Here is a 16,861-nt window from a genome sequence, read left to right as displayed (position 1 = left end):
CAGCCCCTAAACATATTTAATGATGGTTTGCACCCACAGATGGCAATAAATATTCAGGACAAGAAGCAAAGTTCCTGTCCTCCTGCACTCTAGTGAATTCAAGAAGCTGTCAATAAATAAATAAACATAGAAAGACAATAATGGGGAAAATAGTCTGGCTTGATGGAGAGTAACTGGTAGGAGGACTTGTAGTTTAAAAGAGGGACATGCAAACTCTTTTATATAGAGAGAAAAACAATTTTAAAAATCAGCTTTTGGAGCTGGCCCCATTGCCTAGTGGTTAAGTTCGGCACACTCTGCTTCAGTGGCCGGTTTTCGTTTCCCAGCCTGAACCTATACCACTTGTCAGCAGCGATGCTGTGGCAGTGAACCACATACAAACTAGGGGAAGATTGGTACAGATGTTAAGTTGGGGAGAATCATCCTCAGGAAAATAAATCAGCTTTCAATCTTTATTTAAACAAAGTTTATTAAATGAGAATGAACTGAAATGGATACCTTCTTAGAATTATTTGAAACATACACAGAAATGAAAAGCTAATGTTAAGACATCAGTTGTGTCACCACCAAACTTGGCAACAAAATAAGAATGTCCGTTATTATCCCTGTTATGAAATAGCTGTGGGAGATCTAGCCAATGACATTAGAAAAAACATTTAAAATGATAATAAACATTGCAAAGGAAGAAGCAAAACTATACTTATTAGCAGAAAATATCACTGTTTACCCAGAAATTCAGTGAACCTAAAATGCTACAGTGAACTGTCTCTTTCACACATCAGCTCAGCAAAGGCTACACACCTCAACACAGCATTGTGTGGGTGAGCCCTATGGGCTGACTTGTGCCCTTAAGTTTCATGTGTGGAAGTCCTAGCCCCAAGGACCTCAGAATGTGACCTTATTGGGATGCAAGGTCATTGCAGATGTAATTAGTTAAGATGAGGTCATCCTGTCTCATCTAACATGACAGATGTCCTTATAAAAAGGCAAACTTGTGCACAAACGCACAAGGGGAGGGAGTGCCACTTGAAGCCAAAGAGCACACTGAGAGTACTCAGCCGCTCTAAAACCCACTAGACAGACTTACCCTGTGACCCTGAGAATGTGCTCTGGACAGTCCCACAGAGAGACTCGTAAGAGAAGCTGACCTGCACAAGGGCATTGGGTGTGGGGTCCTCTTGTCTCTCACAGCCTGGGACTCATGTCCTCACACGCATGCAGCCTTTGTAGACTCCCTGGTCACTCCATGACCTACAGGCCAACCTCAGGCTTCCAACGGACCCCAAAGCACAAAGTCATCACCACGTTAGTTAGAGGTCAGTTATTAGACACACCACCACACATCCCCTCCTCACCTGGCCTTTATGCCACAGAAACAGGACTGTGATCAATAACACCTTCTCCTAAATATTTATGAAACTCAGGAGCCCGTGTGACTGACATTCCTCAAAGAAGTCATCCAACCCAAAGTGAATTTAAAGCCATATCTCTGGCGATTAGGAACTCCTGGAAACCGTTGAAATACAACTTCCCTTCCCCTCCGTAATCCTAAAGCTTGCTTTCAGCTATCTTCACAGTAGGCCTACATTGTCTGCTTGTTATGGATGACTTTCTATGAATTCATTGTGCATTAGAGCTGAGCTCTGTCTATTTCCATAACAATTTGTGCTCTTTAAACTCAAAATCAAGTTGAGTTTACCAGAAGAGAAAAGTAAGCAGATAGATTGTGTACTGTTCAAACTAGTGGTTTTTAATTGACACGATTCTAATCATCTTGACAAAGAATTGACCCTTCATAAGTTTCTTTTCTGAGGGTAGGATTGGGACATACCCACTGGGAAGGAGGCTGGGTGCTGGGAAGCTGTCTTTCCTTCTTTCTGAAGGGGCATCTCTTGTCAGGCCACAGACTTGCTTCCTCTAACTCTTATTTCCTTCTGTTGTCCAAGCAGCATTTTTTGAAAGCTGCAACTTCAGAGAACTAGCCTTGTCCCAGGCTGCTTTTGGGTTGGCTTGCTTTTCTATGCAGTATATCAGATACAAGGATTAACTGGAGGGGATTGCAACTGATGGCATGTTCAGGAATCTCCAGGAAATACATCTCTACAAAATGCAGACAGGGTGTATTTGAGAGGGTTGCTATAATTACAGAATTTTAATGCAACTCTGCTGGGATCGTGAGCTATTTTTCATGCACCTGTGCAGACCAGCCCCGTCCAGGGTGTAAATCTTCTCAGAGACCCCTCCTCCAAGTCAGAGACTCTCCAGATGTCCCTTTAAGGATTCATCAGACCTTAAATTACACCCCTGGTCTGGATTTACTGCAGATTGGCTTTACCTACACGGGGTGCTCCATGTCAGTTCATGGACAGGTTGCAAATTTGTGGAGCAACTGTGGCCAAGCACCTGCCTCCTGACTCATGCGGCTACTGGAGATTAACTGCTCACCTCCATCAGGCAGAAAGGAGTTACGGTCAGTCCACAGGTCCTCCATAATTTTCCCTATATAGGACTGAATCTCAGTTAGGAAAAGTGGCAGCCATACCACCAGTTCTTGTACCAAAATGGGTTGGTAGAACTTTGATGTTGTTGCCATGACAGTTGGATGTGATGCACTGTCACTGTCTGTACTCTGAACAGACACGTCACTTGTCATTTTAGACCTGCTGTCAGTGTGACATGTACCTGGCCTGGCCCTGGGCTGAGTGTAACATCCCATAGAGCCTCCTGGTACCCCATGGATGTGAGCTCTGCTTCCACAACGAGGGAGGAGACGGTCATAGTCTATAAAAGGAGGCTGCCATTTCCTACCCCTGTCACCAAGTGCCCCAACTGAATCTGGGATGTGGGTGAACCCACACATGAGGTCGTTGTGCGACTTTCACAGTTGCCCTGAGACAGAAAGAAGGATCAGAGCTCAGGGTCTGCTGTTAATGAACCAAAGTTAAACATCAGGTCAACAGAAGCAGCTTTGAAGCTTCTCTGAGGCCTGCAGCTGCTGCTGAGGGCAGAGCAGGCACTGGATTTCGGATCACCAGAGACCGCCTTCCTGTTGGAGGACATCTGGATCTGGGGTGAGAGGAAACAAAACTGAGACACAAGGGAGCGGCAAAGCAGATCTAACACACACATCAGTGAGTGTCCACTGTGCCTGCCATGCGGGAATAAATGGATCCTGAAAGAGTGTAGTTTGACAATTGTGCTCCACACAGCCTCACAGTTCACAAGCATCCCCAGGTGCCTTATCAAGCCCTAAAGCAGGCCTAGTAAATTCTGTTGTAGGTCCTGATTTGCAGAGGAAGGACCTTCACAGAGTGGCCTGCAGAGATCCAGGGTTTTCCAAGAAAATTTAGGTGAAACACTTTCTCTCGGGCATGGTGTCCACCACCACCTTGTCTTCTCTCTGCCACCTGCACTTTGGCAATAAGGAAACTTAGCTAATGAATTTTAAATATCCTTTTAAACTCCCCTATCCTTTCTCCTTGTGAAATGCGGTATTAATTCTTAGACCTGAAAACCCTTGTAAGCAGGTTTGTTTTATGAGTCATCTACGGTAAAGATTTGACACTGTGCAGTCAGGAGGACCTGAACTGTGAAATTTCGGTCTGGTTTCCATGACCCTTGGAGCACTGTGCCCAATGCATGTGGAGAAGTGAGTAGATGTTTGATTAATTCAGGGAAAGTCGTAACTATCGATATGACCATGGTCAAGATTGCAGATTCAATTGCTAAATCTCCAAGCTTGTCAGAGGAATACACAATATTGCCTCCTAGGTTTTTAAGGCTGATTCCAAACCCAACTATCATGAAAAGACAGGGGAGGATAGAGGCCTTTCAGAGGATGATCATAGCAGAATATATTGCAAGAAAGGCAAAACGATGGAGTGCAGGAAAATAAAGAAGCATGAAAGATTTGGAGGACGTGGTAATAAAACCCTAGAATGTGCATTTTTCTTAAATTCTTTATAGCATAATACTTTGGATATAAAAGAAAGCAATCTGGACTAGAATTCCAAGATTATTTCAAAATGGTAAATAATGTGGAGTCAAATCATGCAGAAGTGATTCTGTAGCTCAGGGGATATAGTGGCAATTACTCAATCTTGGTTTTGAAAGATATTTGTTTACAATATACCTGGTTTTAGACACTTAGAATAACCAGAGGAAGAAAAAGCCTAGAATGTCCACATTTCAACCACAAGAGAAACAGAAACACATGGAAAAACACCAAAGAGAAACCAGACCGTGGTCAAGTCACCCCAAGAGGAGAAAGAGAAGCAAAGAGAAGGGACAAACAGACATAGAAAATGGAACAGTGTTTGATCAGGAGTCAGGACCAAGAAACTGACTGAAGGGACATGGGAACCTTACCCAGGAAATTGAAAGTTAAATTCTTTCTGTTGTTGTTGCTGTTGAGGAAGATTGGCCCTGGGCTAACACCCGGGCCAATCTTCCTCTGTTTTTCATGTGTGCCACTGCCACAACATGGCTTGATGACTGGTGTGTAGGTGTGTAGGTCTGTAGCTGGGATTCAAACCCATGAACCCTGAGCTGCCAAAGCTGAGCATGCAAACTCAACCACTATGCCACCGGGTTGCCCCTTAAATTGTTTTTAAAGAAAAATAAAATAGACACACTTTCACTAAGAAGTGGCACAAAGGATTAATATTTAGATATTCAAAAAATCTTTGTGTTTCAATATGAAACAGACAAGCATTCCAAAAGGAAATTGAATAAAGCGTATTTGTGTGTAACTCAGAGTAAAGGGAATAGAAATGTCCAATTAACATGTGTGAAGGGGCCCAGCCTCACTAATCAATTTATAAATAATGATAAAAGAGATACAGTTTCTCATTTCATATTAAAACATCACAAATGTATAGGAAATGCATGTGCTCATATTTTGTCGACGGGACTATGGATGGTTTTAAACTGTTTTGGAAGACAACTGGTGATATCGGTCAAAATCTGAAGTGGTCATTTTCGTTATATGCCAACATACAGGCCAGCCCGTGAATGCCCGAAGAAGTCTGTGATGTCCTCCATATTCGTAAAGCCTCAGAAAGGCAGGACGCTCCGGGTTCAGGGCAGCCCTAGACCACAGTGACCTCCAGCTGTGTCTACACGTGAAATTTAAGAAATGATCCTTAATAAGTACAACTTGAACATGCAGCCAGATATGCACCTCATTGACTGTGACCCTACCTGGCGCAGGTAGAACATCCTTAAACAGGCACGACTGTGACGTCTGGAACATGTCTGAACAAGTCTCATGGCCCTTGAGAAGAAGACTGAGTGGGTCCTCAGCAGGGAGTGGGGATGGCAGACTGGGGGCTGGGAATGTGCCGGGCAGACCCAGGCTGATGTCACACACTCAACACCAGAAGGAGACCGTGTCAAGAGTCTTCACTGAGGAAACGACAGAGCCCAGGGCTCTGTCTTGCATTTTTCAAGCGCAGCTAACGTTGGGGCATCACACCACGCGTCTGCTCCCCATCAGCTTTTCTTAGGAAACGAGAAGAATTGTGGTGGAGGAAGCTCTCTGAACCTCTGCCCTTGCCTCTGGCATACCCTCTCTGCCCCTCCCAGCGTTCAAGTGGCCTCGGCTGGGTAAGGCCTCAAACGCAGGCTCATCTCTCTCTGTTGAACAGAGTGGGCATATTGTCTGCAGAGGACACTCACTGTCCAGCAAGTCCATCAGCCTCAGGATGTGCTGGGTAATGCATCTGTCATAGTCAGGCCTTTCAACCTTGACCCCGTGACCCTGGACTGCAGGTACACAGGGGGGTTGTGGGAGGGCCCTGAGGAGGGAACCTGGTGGCAGCTCGCATGAGTGCAATGGGGCTGTGGGACAGCAGAGGCCGGGTTGTGGCCTTGCAGAGCCCATGGTGGCCAAGGCTCTGCAGCAGCTGTGGGCAGCTGCTCCTGGTGTTTGAGTCTCTGTACTGACACCAGGGTAGGAAACTGAGTCACGGTGGGGCCCAGAGCAGAATAGGATCAGGGAGGGTGGCTCCAAGGACAGCAAGGGAAGGATTTTGGAGGACTCCCTGGGCATCGATGGCCTCGCCTTAACACCTGGATTGCGGAGTTGGCTGCTTTACACAGAAATCCTACTGCCTTCTTAGAACTTTCCAGAACCCTCTGGAAGCATCAGATGACCCCTCCACCAGACCGCTTTCCCTGGAGATGCCTTGATCCTACATTACCCCCATTTCTGATTCAGTCCCAGGACCTTCACACTGACTATGACCTCAGGCTCAGAATGAACAGTAAACTATTTTTAGATGTTGAATGTTTTTTTAATAAAAAATAGCATATGCTTATTGCAAGAAAACTGTAAACATTTTTAAAAGTCAACATAATCCCCCCATTATCCACTGGATACATTTTTCCGTGTCTCCCAGAATTTTATACACTTATGTAAGCATTCATAAATACACATAGACATAGATTTATGTTTAGATAAATACATATTCAAATTTCCTTAATTGAAAGATTGATTTTCCTGATCTTACTTTTATCGCTTAGGATTAGTCTGAAAAGCTTTTAGAATTGATGTTTTGTGACTTCACTTCAAGCATTTTAGAGCATGACGCAGCCAGAGACTCCATCAGCAGCCCCAGCGAGATGCACCACTGGCCCAGACCTGCAGGCCTGTGAACAGGACCTCCCATGCCCGGAACCACCTGCGTTCAGGTAAGTGGCTGGGAAACTTGCCCAGGTGCTGCTGATGATTTATTAAAAAGGAATTAAAGTTGAAAACAAGTGTTTCATTTCATGTCCAGTAAAAACTAATTGAGAATCTATATATGAAGCTTTACTTCATAAAGATGCCAACACTTTTTTTTTTAACTTTTACTTTTTACCAAATTTGCCCCAACTATACGAGGAGCTTTCCTTCTGATCTGGCAATACACCAGATTATCTTTTTAATATTCTCAAATGAAACTTTAAATACCGATTATTAATAGATCCTTTCTTATTGCTTTCATTAAACACCACTGCATATAACTGCACATTAATTACCTGCTAACTCTTAATTAACTAGTTCATTTCTAGAGAAATTAACGTCCTTTCAAATTAAGCTGATAGTACTCAGGAGGAACTCAAATTGGATTATTTTCTAAAATCTAATTTTTGTGAATTGAGGCCTTCCAAATTTTTTTCATTTTTTACTTATCTAGTCTTGCAGAAATGCACACATACCACTAAATAAATTAGATGAAACTAAAAAAAGTCAAGTTGTGTCATAAGTTTTTGCAACTATAGAGGTAATTTATACTTGAATGAATAAAGAATTCAATATAAAAACATACCTTTTTAAAGGATGTCAAAGTTCATTTACAAAGCTTGTGCAAAGCTTATGGCCCTTCTTCAATCTGTATTACAATTGGACATGGTCTAAAGAAAAAATTTGAAACTGGAAACTTGCTGCTCAGGTGTGAGCTTATGGAAAGTGGCCTCCTGAGAACTGTCTAGAACTGGCTTGCGTCTCCTCCAGCCCGTCCTGGGTCAGCCTTGCAGCCTGAGGGGAGCTGCTCTGTGAATCACATGTTTTGTTTTCACACATTCATCAGCATCAGGATAATAAAGGTCCAGTTCTTGTCCACAGATGTGCAGTGGGGACTGTCACTGCAGCCAAAACCTGGAAAACTGAAATGCACGAGAAATTCCCAGTCTTGCAGCTCCACTTCACCACCAGTGGCCATCTCTGCAAGTGTAGACCCTGCTTTTATTAACCTCCTTCTATATCCTCTGGTTAATGAATTGACAGGGAGTCCACAATCAACCCATTAAAGTTGAAGCATAACGGGATTTGGGCATGAACCACAAATGCTGAGGAAGGACACTCTTCCTCCTTTCCACAAGGCAGGTGCATCACGCCGTGCTTCCTACAGCTCTCTCTGTGGCTGCAGATGCTGGGGAGATGCCAGCGGGCTCATCTTTTACAGAAGAAAGGGGCTCACTACCACTTTGTGCCCCTAGGTATCCAGGTTGGAAGAGCTTCACATTTTATTTTCTTTTTCTGACTCACCCAGGTTATTCTACTTATGGTAGAAAGTCTGAACATAATTTGAAAAAATATATATATTTGATGGTTTTGAGAGCTACTTTGGCAGCAAGAGCCTCTAGGTCAGCACCTGGGGAGGAGAGCAGCCAAGCCGTGGGCCTGGAGCTGTGTCCAGATTTGCCTTTCGGTAGCAGCTGGTTTGGAAAGGACCAGCTGAGGAGCTTTCTTGTGGGTCTGGCAGTGGGCATCCATCAGAGGGAGGGTCTTGAGAGCACCTGAAGCTTTCATAGAGACCCTGACATCCTACAAGTAATGGTCCCAGAAATAAACCAGTTCCAATAGGGGTGGGACCATTAAGTTACACCATAAGAATCCCTCGGTTTAATATTTGCCTACCACAGGCAAGGAAACCCTGGGGGAAGATGAGACTTTCCCAGAGCCTCACATTTTTCCGTAGGTTTTCACCACAGTGTCCTGCACTCATCAGAAGTAACCAGGTGAACAAGGAAAAGGAATTGTCCAAAAATCAAGACAAGAAAAAAAAAGCTAGAGTAGATCTAGATATTATATTTACAAGACATTATAAGACACTGGTTTTAAAATAATTATAACTGATTTGTTCAAGGAATTAAATAACTTTTTTGAGAATTTTGTCAGACAATTTTTGGAAACTATGAAAAATTCTAAGAGAATTTATAACAAAATATATTAACTGGAAATAGGAACATAATAGCTGGATTGTAAAACAAATTCTGTGCAGCTGAAGAGATAATTAGTGAACAGGAAAACAGAGCAGAAGGAAATACTGAGACTGTTGCATGAGAAACCCAAGGATGGGTGGTGATGGAAAGAGCCTCCCACACATAGGGTATGAGGGAAGATCAGGGGTAGTGTAACTGGAGCCCCAGAAAAAGGAGAGAGAGGAAACAGGCCACATGTCAGGAGAAGCCTCAAATGTTCTCAAACAAGAAAAAAAACACCAAGCGAATGATTTCAGAAGCATTAAGAACACGACACAGGAGGGGTCCAAAGAAAGGCCCATCAACTACCGCAGAGCTTTGAAACACAAAGATAAATCCTAAAGCATAATGAGAGCAGAGACAATTCTTGTCAAAGAGCAGAAGTTGATGACCCCCAACTTCTCAGCAAGTGGAATGAAGCACAGAAGAAAATGTACACAAAAGTGCTGACACTGGGAACAGCCAACCTGGACTGCTGTCTCCAGGCAGATAACTAAGAGAATTTGTCACCTGAGGACCAACAACAAAAGGCAGATGTTGACCACAAGAGGCAGCTCAGAGTTGCCAGTAGAGCAGAGACTGAAGGAAAAGATAAATATGTGGGCACATCTAAATATTTATTGAAAGTGTAAAGCAATATGGTAATGCTTTGGGAGTTTACGCTCATATGAAATTTAAAAAGATGTCAATAATAACACCAACGGCAGGAAAAATAAAGGAGCTTCTAAGGTCCCTGCATTGTCCATGAAGTGGTCCAAGGAAAATGATATGGACTTTATTAAAACAAGGGAGCATTCTATAAAGACTGCATAAACAGTGAGAGAATATTAATCAGAAGCTCCTGAGGTAGGGGAGGAATAGAATCATTATGGATGAATAAACCCAAAGAAGGCAACAAGGAGCACAGAACAGGCAGAATAAAGAGCAAACGGTGGCAAACAGTGATAATGGTGCCTAGATGTCCAATATCAGTGATTTTATGGCATATAAATAGAATAAATACTCCAATTAGAAGGCAAAGTTTCTTAGAATAAAAATAAAACTAAACTATGCACTTAGAGGTTGATCTTAAAGTATTCATACAAATTGAAAGGATAATGTATATGTTGTATAAGTAATGCTGAAACGAAAACTGAAGTAGTACACCAATTCAGACAACACCGGCTGACAGGAGAGATATTCGATGGGAACAAGGACATTGCAGAGTGATAAGTGGGCCACTCCACCAGCAGGGTGTAAGGATCCTAAACACGTGTGCAGAGAACTGGGGAGAGATTCTTGGGAAGTGGCCCAGGACAGGTATTTGTACCTGTGCTATTAGTGAAATAGTCTAATTTAACAAAACATTATTTACGGTTCCTATCACATGACTACATTCCCAGTCGCCACTCCGAAGTGTTAGGTATCTAACATCTTGTATTTTAACTGGGTCCTATTTACATGTGTTCTGGAAATTACTACATGTTTATTTACCCTTGGGAAACTGGCCATCATTAGATGGTAAAAACTCTGTCCCCCAAGACTTTATTGGTGGTGGCAGGGGTATGTCTACACTTTTAGATAAGGCAGAACATGATTGACATGTTTACACAACATAGGAATGGTCTTTGGTTTATCTAAAGACACTCACAAACATTGTCTGTATAGGTAAATTTGGTTAAACCATCTTGAAGCCTTTAATTTAGAGAAGCTAACAAGGGAAACATTTGTTCTCCTCTCCAGGTTAAGAACACACAATTTTCAAGAGTGAGTAATTTGTGCTTACTATCATGGTTAATGTTTTCCTTCTCATTCTCCCTTAAATGATCATTTCCTTGCAAACTTTGATTTACTTTAAAAAGAAAATTCTTTAGAGATGGGCGGGACATTTGAATCGAAACTATAGAAGGATATTAATGTAATAGCCCAACTTTTTTTGTTGAGCAATTAATAATTTCATTAATTGACCAAGTAAATGAATAGTCACTTCTTTGAAGAGAATAGCAATCACAGGAGTTGTTTTTATAATTTGTTTTATAAACATTGCTGTAATATCAAAGGTAACAATATTAATATCAGGCAGCATGTAAACTCATTTCCAGTGTATAAATATAACAAATGGTTGACAATTATTTATTTATGTTGTTTTCATTGATTCAAGAATCAGTATTTTAAAATAATCTTTATTTACCATTTATTAGGAAAATGTGCAGCACTATCTGTGCAGATGTTACAGAAGAGACTAAGAATATCAATATTAAATAAAAAATAATAACATAGAGATTAGTTGAAATATATAAAGAGAATGTTTTACTATCGTATACACAGTTAAAGTGGATGACTTTAGAGGGATATCTATAGGACTGGCTTCCTTCTTTTCCAATTGTATGTAAAGATGGTTCAGTCTCACTAACTGAACTTTCTGAATATTGCTCAATGTCTGCTGTTTTGCCATACCTGATATATGTGAATTATTAATAAAACCCCACAACATTAGCTAACATATTAACCATTTTAAATAAGACATATGTGTGATGGTCAAATATATCAGGTATACTGAAAAGGGTAAATAATGAGTTTAAAAAGATAACAGTTTTAAATTTGTATTTTTTGCGGGGCCGGCCTGGTGGCATAGCAGTTAAGTTCACATGTTCTGCTTTGATGGCCCGGGGTTCGCCGGTTTGGATCCTGGGTGCAGACACGACATCGCTTGGCAAGCCATGTTGTGGTAGGCGTCCCACATGTAAAAGTAGAGGAAGACGGGCACAGGTGTTAGCTCAGGGCCATTCTTCCTCAGCAAAAAGAGGAGGATTGGCAGCAGATGTTAGCTCAGGACTAATCTTCCTCCAAAAAAACAAATTGTATTCTTTGATTTCTGCCAACTATCATTTGATGTCCAAGGGAAAATTGTAATTAAATTCTTAAATTGTTCTATTATAGATCCAAAATAAAGGATTCACAGTACCTGTATTTATTGACATCAGCTTTAGATAACTCAATACGCTCATCACATACAGGATATTAATAAGGAGGAGACATAACCTCTAGTATTTAAAGATGAAGAATTTATACATAAAGGCATATATCCAAACTAAAAATAAAGTGCTGGATTATGGGTTATTATTATAAATAGTGGCTTGATCATTCAGTCAAGATTGAGCATTAAAGCAGTTAAATATATTGTATGTAAATAGATTAATATGCAATAAATAGCTCCTTAGTAAACAATCAGTGACTGATATTTAAAACAAACTTGTCAAAAATGTAGTAATATTAAATATCACTGTATTTATTAAATGTTACTCACCCATATTTATTTGTCACCTATATTAATAATTGGGCTATCAGCCTTTACTAAGATTTCTCAATATGTATAGAAAATAGTTTTTACCTTAATATTTATGTAGCTTTTTTCTCATAATTTATAAGAAATATTATTTACTCTCATCTGAATATTAGTCTGCTCCCTTGCCAATGTAAAAAATGATGTTACTTCTTATGAAGCAAATCCTGTCTAACCACACTATGACTAGCAGTTTTGTGTTGTGGCACTGAGCAAATTAAGGAATACGAAATAAATCAATTAATCTTACTTTTTGTTCTAGCATCCTTATTTTTTCAGTCCCTTTCACATTTTTATACCAAAGAATATTATAAGTATATGTTAAACACACATTTACCATTATACTTAGAGTAGTATAGTTATAGAGAGGTGATGATAGATAGACAGGTAGATAGAGTTATAAATATAAATATAAATAGATGGGTATCTGTAGTAATTTAAGTACATACAAATATGAATGTTTAACTTTTGGAAGTAGATTTAGAATATAATGATATAATTAAGTTTCCTTCAACGTTTCCCAAAGGCTTTAGAAATAACACTTGGATAACATTTTTAAGGTGTAACATGATTTTGAAAGTAAATTATAACTTGTAATCCTTCAACTAAAATAATTTTCAATTTTTAAGAGATGCATATTTTCTTTTTTTAAAACAATCAGCAGCATTATATAAAGTAGGTAACCTACCTATCTTGTTAGTCTTTCATTGCTAGTTAAGGTTTTATTTGCAATTCCATCATATATTTTCACTTGTAAATTTTCCAATAAGGATTTGTCATAGCTTACATCTGAGGTGGTTTGAGATTAGACTCACTCCAAAAATTTTATAGTAAAAACTTTTCAAAAATGTGTCAGGCATGTTTATTGGCTCGTTTGTCTTAAAGAACACACAGGTTTATTCAGAAATAACATTCCTGAAATTTGTAGAAGCGGTCTTCACTTCTAAGAATCAAGTGGTCTTATCTATGTTTCTTTACTTCTACTACGTGACTGTGGTTTAAACTCTATAATTAAAATTTCCTTATAAGGAAATTTTCTTATGTTTTATAAATTCCTTATAAAACTTGTACATTAAGAAAAACAAATTAAAAAAGAAAATTTCACAATTATAATTTCATCACATAAAGGGAAGAGTCTATTCATGTTGTTCAATCAACACAAACCACCTAGCGTAAAATTGACTAAATTATTTTGGAGACACCAAACATAGTAGGTAGTTTAGCATGAAAAAAATAAGGCCTCTCAAGTGTTATGCTCCCTTCTGATTTTTAATACCACATCTTATCTTTCCATCTAATATTTGGAAAAAGAGATAAGTATTACAGATTTCTCTCTTCTAATTTATTTTAACACAAATTACTTTCCGGACTCTCTATTTATTTGTATTTTTATGTAATGTAATGTTTCCTCACTGGAATCAAACACCAAAAAAGGCAATTGCTTTCTTTGACTAAAACCCCAGTGCCTGGTATAGCTTATGGGTGATTAAATTTTGATGACAATCAGAAAAAATAAATTATGATTTGAAAAACTACCATTGGATGTGGTAGTATAATAATGGTAAAAACAATTATGTTCACGCATTAGAAAAAATTAAATCAAACACCAACAACTTAAAGATTAAGAAGTAAAAAGATCATTTGTTAGGGAGAAGTAGAGGTGAATAATAAATCAGTTTGCCTAGCAGGTAAAACTCAGTTTGTTATCTTCTGGGAGGTAAATTTTTGAGTGTAAACATTTCTTTGAAAGATTAAATAAGACTTTACAATGTACCAGTCACATGTTGGAGAAAGGTACTTTATGACAGAAACAGTGTAGCCACTTTTTTTCCCAAGTAATTTTATTGGGATTATAGTGGTTTATAACATTGAGTAATTTCAGGTGTACGTTGTTGTTTATCAATTCCTGAATACTCTCCATCACGCTCAGGCCCCGTAGTCTAGTTTTTCTCCATCACCACACATATGTGCCCCTTTATCCCTTTCGTCCACCCCCCCCCCCAAACCCCTTCCACTCTGGTAACCACTAATCTATTCCTTTATCCATGTATTTGTTATCTTCTACATACTCGTGAAGTCATGCAGTGTTTGTCTTTCTCTGTCTATTTCACTTAACGTCATACCCTCAACTTCCATCAACGTTGTTGCAAATAGGATGGTTTTGTCTTTTTTATGGATGAGTAGTTTTCCATTGTATATATATATATACCACATCTTCTTTATCCATTCATCTATAGATAGGAAGTTGGGTTGTTTTCACACCTTAGCTGTTGTGAATAATGCTGCAATGAATATAGTAGAGTATAAGTCTCTTTGGATCTTTGATTTCCAGTTCCTTGGATAAATACCCAGTAGTAGGATAGGTTGATCATATGCTATTTCTAATTTTTTGAGAAATCTCCATATTCTTTTCCATAGTAGCTGCGCCAGTTTGCATTGCCACCAGCAGTGTATGCAGCGTTACCCTTTCTCCATATGCTCTACAACATTTTCTGGTTTTTATCTTGGTAATTTCAGCCATTCTGACTAGTGGAATGTGATATCTCATTGTAGTTTTGATTTTCATTTCCCTAATAATTAGTGATGTTGAGCATCATTTCATGTGTCAGTTGGCCATCTGTCTATCTTCCTTGAAAAAATGTCTGTTCATATCCTCTGCCCATTTTTTGATTGGGTTGTTTGGGGTTTTTTTTTTTTTTTTTTTTTGATTTGCATGAGTTCTTCATATATTTTGGAGATCAACCCCTTGTCTGATAAATTATTTGCAAATATTTTCTCTCAGTTGATAGGTTGTCTTTCCATTTTGTTCCTGATTTTCTTTCCTTTGAAGAAGCTTTATAGTCTGATGTAGTCCCATTTGTTAAGCTTTTCTTTTGTTTCCCTTGGCTGAGTAGACAGGGTATTTGAAAAGATGAGTCTAAGACCAATGTCAAAGACTATATTGCCTATATTTTATTCTAGGAGTTTTATGCTTTCAGGTCTTGCATTCAAATCTTTAATACATTTAGAATTAATTTTTGTGTATGGTGCAAGATAATGGTCTACTTTCATTCTTTTGCATGTAGCTGTCCAGTTTTCCCAAAACCATTTATTGAAGAGACTTCCCTTTCTCCCTTGTATGTTCTTGGCTCATTTGTCAAAGATTAACTGTCCATAGATGTGTGATTTTATTTCTGGGTTTCCCATTCTTATCCATTGATCTGTTTGTTTGTTTTAGTACTATAGCTTTGTAGTATGTTTTGAAGTCAGGGGTTGTGATGCCTCCAGCTATTTTCTTTTTTCTCAGGATTGCTTTGGCTATTTCGAGTCTTCTGTTGTTCCATATGAATTTTTGGATTTTTTGTACTATTTCTGTGAAGAATGTCAATGGGATTTTGATTGGGATTGCATTGAATATGTAGGTTGCTTTAGCTAGTATGGACATTTAACTATGTTTATTCTTTTGACCCATGAACATGGCATATTTTTCAATTTCTTTATATTTTCTATAATTTTTTTCAATAATTTCTTATAGTTTTCACTGTACACGTCTTCTACCTCTTTGGTTAAGTTTATTCCTAGGTATTTTATTCTTTTTGTTGTAATTGTAAATGGGATTGTATTGTTGATTTCTTTTTCTGCTAGTTCACTGTTAGTGTATAGGAATGCAACTGATTTTTTCAAATTGATTTTGTACCTTGCAACTTTGCTGTAGTTATTTCTAATATTTTTCTGGAGGATTTTTTAGGGTTTTCTATATATAGGATGAGATGATATAGGATGATATCATCGGCAAATAACGAAAGTTTCACTTTTTCCTTTCCAATTTGGATTCTTTTTATTTATTTTTCTTGCCTAATTGCTCTGGCCAATACTTCCAGTAGTACGTTGAATAAGAGTGGCAAGAGTGGCACCTTGTCTTGTTCCTGTTCTCAGAGGGATGGCTTTCAGTTTTTCACCATTAAGGATTATGTTGGCTGTGGGTTTGTCATATATGGCCTTTAGTATGTTGTACTTTCCTTCTATAGTCATTTTATTGATAGCTTTTATCATAAATGGATGTTGGATCTTGTCAAATGCTTTCTGTGAATTTATTGCAATGATCATGTGATTCTTATTCCTCATTTTGTTAATGTGGTGTATTACATTGATTGATTTGCAGATGTTGAACCATCCTAGCATCCCTGGAATAAATCCCACTTGATCATGGTGTACTATCCTTGTTATGTATTGCTGTATTGTGTTTGCCAATATTTTGTTGAGGATTTTTGCATTTATGTTCATCAGCAATATTGGCCTGTAGTTCTCCTTCTTTGTGTTTCCATTGTCTGTTTTTGGTATCAGGGCGATGTTGGCCTCATAGAATGTGTTAGGAAGCATTCCATCTTCTTCAATTTTTTTGAATAGTTTGAGAAGGAGAGGTACGAATCTTCTTTGAATGTTTGGTAGAATTCTCCAGAGAAGCCATCTGGCCCTGGACTTCTGTTTTGTGGGAAGTTTTCAATTACTGCTTCAATCTCTGTACTTGTGATTGGTCTACTCAGATACCCTATTTCTTCTTGATTCAGTTTTGGGAGGGTGCATGAGTGTAGGAATTCATCCATTTCTTTTACATTATCGAACTTGTGGGCATACAGTTTTTCATAGTATCCTCTTATAATCCTTTGTACTTCTGCAGTATCTGTTGTAGTTTCCCCTCTTTAATTTCCTATTTTATTTATTTGGCCTTCTCTCTTTTTGTTTGGTGAGTTTGGCTAAGAGCTTTTCAATTTTGTTTATCTTCTCAAAGAACCACCTCTTAGTTTCATTCAT

General features: G+C 38.9%; 1 protein-coding gene across 2 annotated transcripts in view; it reads left to right on the top strand.

Annotated features, from left to right (window-relative positions):
* Positions 1-5,001: 5,001 nt before the first annotated feature.
* Positions 5,002-16,861, top strand: part of LOC138923241 (uncharacterized) — a 34,104-nt gene continuing 22,244 nt past the window's right edge. For both annotated transcript variants that reach the window (XM_070261167.1, XM_070261165.1), the window contains exons 1-2: positions 5,002-5,772; positions 6,576-6,693. The gene's annotated coding sequence lies outside the window, so the exon portion shown is untranslated. The remainder of the gene's footprint in view (positions 5,773-6,575; positions 6,694-16,861) is intronic.

This window comes from Equus caballus, chromosome 2 (genome assembly GCF_041296265.1).
Source record: "Equus caballus isolate H_3958 breed thoroughbred chromosome 2, TB-T2T, whole genome shotgun sequence".
Taxonomy (NCBI): domain Eukaryota; kingdom Metazoa; phylum Chordata; class Mammalia; order Perissodactyla; family Equidae; genus Equus; species Equus caballus.
Note: the sequence above shows the minus strand (reverse complement) of the source record. Positions and strands in the feature narration are given on the sequence as shown.